This window comes from Fundulus heteroclitus, unplaced genomic scaffold (genome assembly GCF_011125445.2).
Source record: "Fundulus heteroclitus isolate FHET01 unplaced genomic scaffold, MU-UCD_Fhet_4.1 scaffold_701, whole genome shotgun sequence".
Classification (NCBI taxonomy): Eukaryota; Metazoa; Chordata; class Actinopteri; order Cyprinodontiformes; family Fundulidae; genus Fundulus; species Fundulus heteroclitus.
In genome coordinates, this window is record NW_023397145.1 from 27,631 (window position 1) to 33,670 (window position 6,040).

The 6,040-nt window shown below is 37.5% G+C and overlaps 1 long non-coding RNA gene across 2 annotated transcripts; it reads right to left on the reverse strand.

The window, feature by feature from the left end:
* Positions 1 to 1,528: 1,528 nt before the first annotated feature.
* LOC118561687 lies at positions 1,529 to 4,899 on the reverse strand. 2 transcript variants are annotated; one of them, XR_004930231.1, is made up of 7 exons: positions 4,878 to 4,899; positions 4,644 to 4,756; positions 4,338 to 4,415; positions 4,179 to 4,257; positions 3,794 to 4,043; positions 3,097 to 3,151; positions 1,529 to 2,999 (listed from the first exon to the last, which is right to left on the reverse strand). It is a non-coding gene; the product is annotated as an uncharacterized LOC118561687 (long non-coding RNA). The 2 variants fall into 2 exon arrangements; XR_004930230.1 differs by having other exon boundaries at positions 4,644 to 4,889.
* Between the last annotated feature and the right edge of the window lie 1,141 nt (positions 4,900 to 6,040).

Below are 6,040 nucleotides of genomic sequence, written 5' to 3' on the forward strand. Positions count from 1 at the left end.
CGGTTAGCCGCTAGCATGGTTGTGTTCAGTATCAGCGGGTGATGTTACTCTGTTAGTTTGGTTGAAATCCTATACTGAGAAGTGCCTAAAAAGGGAGAAAATGCTAAAATTCACCAAATCTGTCAAGCAGAAGTTTGTACAGGCTTCCTAGAGCTACTTCCGGTTAGCAACATGCTAACCGTTAGCCGCTAACATGGTTGTCTTTGGTATCACTGGGTGAGTGTACTCTGTTAGTTTGGTCCAAATCCTGTACTGGGATGAGCCTCAAATAGGGAGAAAATACGTCATTTATAATGTTGCCATGGTAACTCAAAATGGCGGGTGGTACAAAAAAATACTTCATGGGATCAGCACACATGTTTTAATATACACACTGTGAGGATTATAATACAAAAATCTTAGTCACCCATGCCGGGTTTCGAACCCACGACCTCTTGCATGCAAAGCCTGCACTTTCCATCTGAGCTATACTGTAGCGCCATATATGGGCATGCAGTATTAGGACCATAAGGGGTTTGGTATGAAGGTTATTTTGTTCCAATACTATTTGTGCATTGTAAGTGTGAATTTGAAGTTGTAGAGGGAGTTAAATTCTAAAAAAAAAAAAATTACAAGTACAAATTTTTTTTACACCTCTTCAAATTTTGAGTACAAGTACACAAATTGTGTTCTGTGAGTTGCACATCAAAAACCTCTTACATTCTCAGTTTTGCTCCAAATGGTCCAGAACTATTGTTGCTAAACTATTTGTGCATTGTAATTTTGGTGTTTTGTAATTGTAGATTTTTTTAAATCTGTCACAAGTACAAAATAAAGTTACACCTCTTCAAATTCTTGAGTACAAGTACACAAATTGTGTTCTGTGAGTTGCACATCATAAGTGTCTGTCATTCAGTTCTGCTACAGTTGGTCTAAAACAAAAGTTGCAAAACAAATTCAAACACGTGTATTAAAATCTTCAAAAAAATATTTTTTAATATTTTTTCCCTTAACCCCCATACAAATCAACAAGTACAACTGCACGAATCTGCTCCTGTGAGTCACAAATTCATCTTTACAAGTTACGCCTTCATTTTCACTTTTGACACAACCGCCCCAACGGTAAAAAAGGATCTGTGACTTGTGGGTAGTACCCTTGATCAGACAGCAGGGGGAGCTGCCTGCTCGGTCAGTCTGTACCAACCGGAAATACACACTGCCTTGTTGCCTTTTAAGTACTCTGCACGCATATGCCTTTGAAGGACGCAGCTGTCACTGTCATAAACAAAGCCATGTTTTTCTTTCCTGTCACTACATTTTTGAACCGAAAAACCAGAAAATTTTAATGAAAAAAAAACCCGCCCGTTTTTGGATTTCGCCAATTCCATTTTCCATTTTCTCCTTCGGATTTAAAAGATAAAGCCGGTTTCACGGCTGGCCCGGAAGTGTAGGAAAATATTTCAAAATAAAAGCATCGATGTAACATAATGGAAGCCTGAAGAAAAAATAATAATGAAGCGTAGAAATGTCTTGAATAAAAAAAGGACGGTTTTACGTTGCAACATGATAGTTTATTGTAGAGACATGAGCTTTATTACATTTTTGGGTGTTTTATTAATGGAACATGAAGCATAAAAGCAAATCACATGCTGTAAACCAAAAATATAGAAGCAAAGTTTACTTTTCTCATCAAGCAAAACCCACCTTCACTATAGGATTACTGTCTATATGTGTCTTGATTTTAGTGACAGTACATATTTTTTAAGCTAACAGAGAAATGAAGATTTTTTCATAGATATAATTGATTTATCTTTACTCACAAATACATACAAATACTGCCACGGGGATAGAGTGCCTCATATATTTCATATTTGTCATACAAAAGATGCTAATTAAAAAGTTACACTGTTCCGTGTCTGGGCTAGAAAAGCACCTATAGCAGCTTTCACGTGAGTTCCTCAGTGTTTTCTCTCTCCACGATGGAAATTTTTGATTACATTTTTACTAAACAAGAGTTACAATCTCCCTTATTGAATAGCCTATAGATGGAGATTCTTATTCATAAGACAACTGAGATCCAATCTAACCAATAGCTAGATAAGCTGCATTGCCTATCTTTGCTTATGTCCTACACTGTACCCAGGCTAGCCTTTTTATTTCAGGCTATTTAATTTTGGAGTGGGTTTTTATTTTGTTTTATTATTGTATTATGTATTATTTTTTATGTGAGTGCTGCTTGTCAAGCAGCATGAGTTGCCTCTATCCACTATATAAAATAAAAATGCCATGCCATTAATCAAGCTTTTTTTATTAAATGAAAAGCAATAATAGTATTTTACAGATCAAATAAGATGCATAATACACACGCACACACAATGTAATACAGATTATAATAACCATTATAACCAGTTATGAAAGTGTTATACATCAATGTAGGAGCTATTTCCCTATTTTTGTTTTAGAACTCAGATTATTTAGTTCATTTGGTGTATAAATACATGTACTCCAGGTAGCTCAGGAGGAAAGTGGGTGGGCTTATAATTTTTTACCAGTCTTCCAGTGCTGCAGTCTGTCAATCTACCAGTCCTTTCAGGAAACCAGGGCAGGAGAGGTGGCAAGTACTTTTTCAGTTTGTATCAAGTTTATTTTTTCCTGAAGAAACCTGGAATAAACTCACGGAACTGCATTTTGACGTATTTTGAGAATTTTTTGTACTGCGTTAAACCAGAAACCCACTATTCATCAAGAGACAATTTGCTTTAAATTTATTTTTTGTTTGTTTACTTTTAAGTTTTTTTCATAGACAAGTAGTCACTACAATCAAGAAAAAAAATGGAACAGGAAAAAAAAAAGGTCCCATAACAAATTTTCTTCCGCTGAGCAAGAAGTGGATCTAGTGGGAGAAGGAGGGACCTGTCTATTGCCTCCCCTGTCCCTTGATCCGATCAGCCATTTCTAAACTGCCATCTTCACATCATTCCTGGTGATCTCGCTGGTTAAGGTGTTCTTCTTTAAAGCTCCTGCAGGAAATATATGTTATGGTCACAATAAATTAGTATAAATTTCTCTGGACTAAAGTTACTATATTACAGTTATTATTATCCATCATGCACTTACCAAATATGACTTCAAACAGCTTTAAAGTCCTGAATTCCCGCTTTCCATTCCGTACCTAAGGGGGAACAAAGTCAGTACAAAGTTAAATCATTTTTAATTTTTTTGCAGCTTTTAATGGCTCGCTTTTATTGACAGTAGACTGACAGGAAAGGGGCGGAGGAAGGGGGGAGACATGCGGCAAAGGGCCGCGGGTCAGACCAAAGGCCTCCAAATATGGGTCACGCTACCAGCTACGCCACGAGCGCACCCCCAGCTAAATCATTTTATAACCACTGGAGTAAACCTGACAAAAAGACAAACTCTGGATCTAGATTATTTTCATTGTTGATTAATCTACCGATATAGATTAATGTATAATTGTTGATTATTTCAACATTGTGATTGGTTGCTATAATAATAAAATGTTAAAACATTTTGAAATATGTTGGTGCTTCCCAAATCTCTTGTTCTGTCCACAAAACAAAGAGATACTCGGTTTATGGCCATGAATGAACAAAGAAGACCAAGATATTCCTATTTATGAAGCTGAAATCATAGAATTAGGACTTTTTTGCTTTAAGAAAACTATAGTTGCCAGTTAATTGAATTATTGATTACTGTTCAATTTATTGATGATTTGTTGCAGCTCAGATCACATCTACTTCCATCCCCAATAAAACTGAATGAAATTTCACTAGCCTAGACTTTACATACATACCAGTTCAGACATGAAGCTTGGGTCAGACAGTTTTTCCTCCATTACTTCGACCTCCCTAACTGTCTTTAGGTGGAAACCATCTGGGATGAAAGAAAGGATGTCACCACTGCTGCCACGCTGTGCCATGGTTTGTAGCATCCTTCTAGTGACTCGATTGTCTTCTTTGAGTTCCTCGAGGACTGTCAGGATGTGAACAAGGATGTTGTCCCTTATTTGCATTTGCGGGGTTTGGGGTGGTGAAATGGTTGACCTAAGGAGGAGTACAAGCAAAAAAAGTGTCATTGTAGACCAGTTGGATAGAGCAAAGGAGATGTCAGCACAGACACTTCAATCAGACAATTAAACGGGCCGATTGAAAGTACACATTCCAATCAGTTTCACTCACATCACTGTATGTCAGAATTGGAGGCAGTAGAGGTGTCGGGGCAGACCAGAGGGTGGCTGGAGGCAGAGGAGGTGTAGGCCTGTGGGTGGATGAAGGCAATGGAGGCGTCAGCACAGACCTGAGGATGGATGGAGGCAGAGGAGGTGTCTCAGTACATACCTGTGGGTAGATGGAGGTAGTGGAGGTGTAGGGTCATCATCATCTTCTTCCTCGCTGGACAGAATCACTCTCCTAGACCTGTAAAATATACCAGCACAATCAGATAATTCATTTGTTACAGTTAAGTGAATTGAAGTGTTTTAAAAGTAGTTTGGTACAGAATACTAAAACAATATATTTTGTACAACAGGTAACACAGTTGAGCATATAATCATACAATGTAGACATCAGTGTTTCCATAAACTGTCAGTGTGTGTGGTGCTGGGAGACGACACCAACATACATGCATAATCCAAACAGCCTTACCTCTTTTTGCGCTTCCCCCTTCCCCTGTTCTCCGCAGAATCAGACTCTGTCGGGACATCTGTGTTCTGTTCAAACTCAACCAATTTTATACAGGCTATCTCGTATGTTGCTGTCTGAGAGATACAAAAGAAAGAGTTACAATTACTTTCATTTCAGAGAACAAATTCTAACCAAATCAATGGTGAGCTCTTCTTGTCGCATCATATCATACATTAAGAAAGATGGTTACACTACCTGCTTTTCTCTTGACAGTCACCTTGTAGGTAACCCAGTCAGAGTGTGGGTCCTGTTGCTCTATGACCGCCTTTGCCATTTTAACTTTTGCTGGTGGCCAGTAGCATTCATCCTCCTCAGGCCCGATAAACCATTTGGTCGGAATCACTGCCAATCCTCCACCATTTTCAAAATCAAAAAATGCAAAAGGCAACATGCTTAAAGAAAAAAAATACACATCAATAGAAATTCATACATGCATAACAACAAATAAAAAACAAAAAACAAAGCACTAGTGCAGGAGTGGCAATGCCACATATCCAGTCTTGTGTGGTAACATAACCATTTTTGTTTTTAAGTCCTCCAGAGGTAGTAGCTGCAAGTGTTCAGATAAATTGAAGACAAAAAGAATTCCAATAAGTGAGGAGTCCATTGGATAGGTTAAAAACGGTTGGGCGTTTTCAAAGGAATTACACAGTACTTTAACGGTGTCGGAATGTGACAATATGTTTTGCACAATAACATTTCCCCCAACAGAAAAACAGTTATTGCCACGAGAAGAGGAGATCAGCGTCTGTCCATCATTGTAAGATCTATACTGTCACTATCTGGCATATCATATCAATCCCAATTTTCATTGATATGATCAAATGATGGAATGTTACAGTCATAAAAAACATCAGTGGAATTTTCTTCTTCATGATTACTTGATAAATTCTCATCGCAAGCATAGTAGAAAGTGTCCATGGAATCTATGTTCTCAGAATTAACTGCCAACAAATCAGTCAACTCCTTTTCGAGCATAAGCAAATGTTCCTCCACTTTTGCCAATATTTTCCTCCTTTTTGAATTCTCCATTATTTAAAAAAAATAATAATAAATGTTTTAGCTTTCAGCTATGATAACAAACACAAGAGATAACAAACTCCAACCAACAACTGCAAATGATTTGGTTAGAAAATTTATTTCTGTGGTTAATCACAGATCTAAATCCATGTAAAATGAAGCTAGATTTGTTTTGAGTTTATCGCATCACAGAGGTGACTATAGGCTAATGTGTGCATTATAAGGCGGGGGGATTTCAGCTGGATATATGCACTGCATTATCATTTATTTAAGAGTCAAAAAGCGACTTCACTTTTAGAAACAAACCCAAAGAACAGCAACCCGCAAATAGAAAAAAA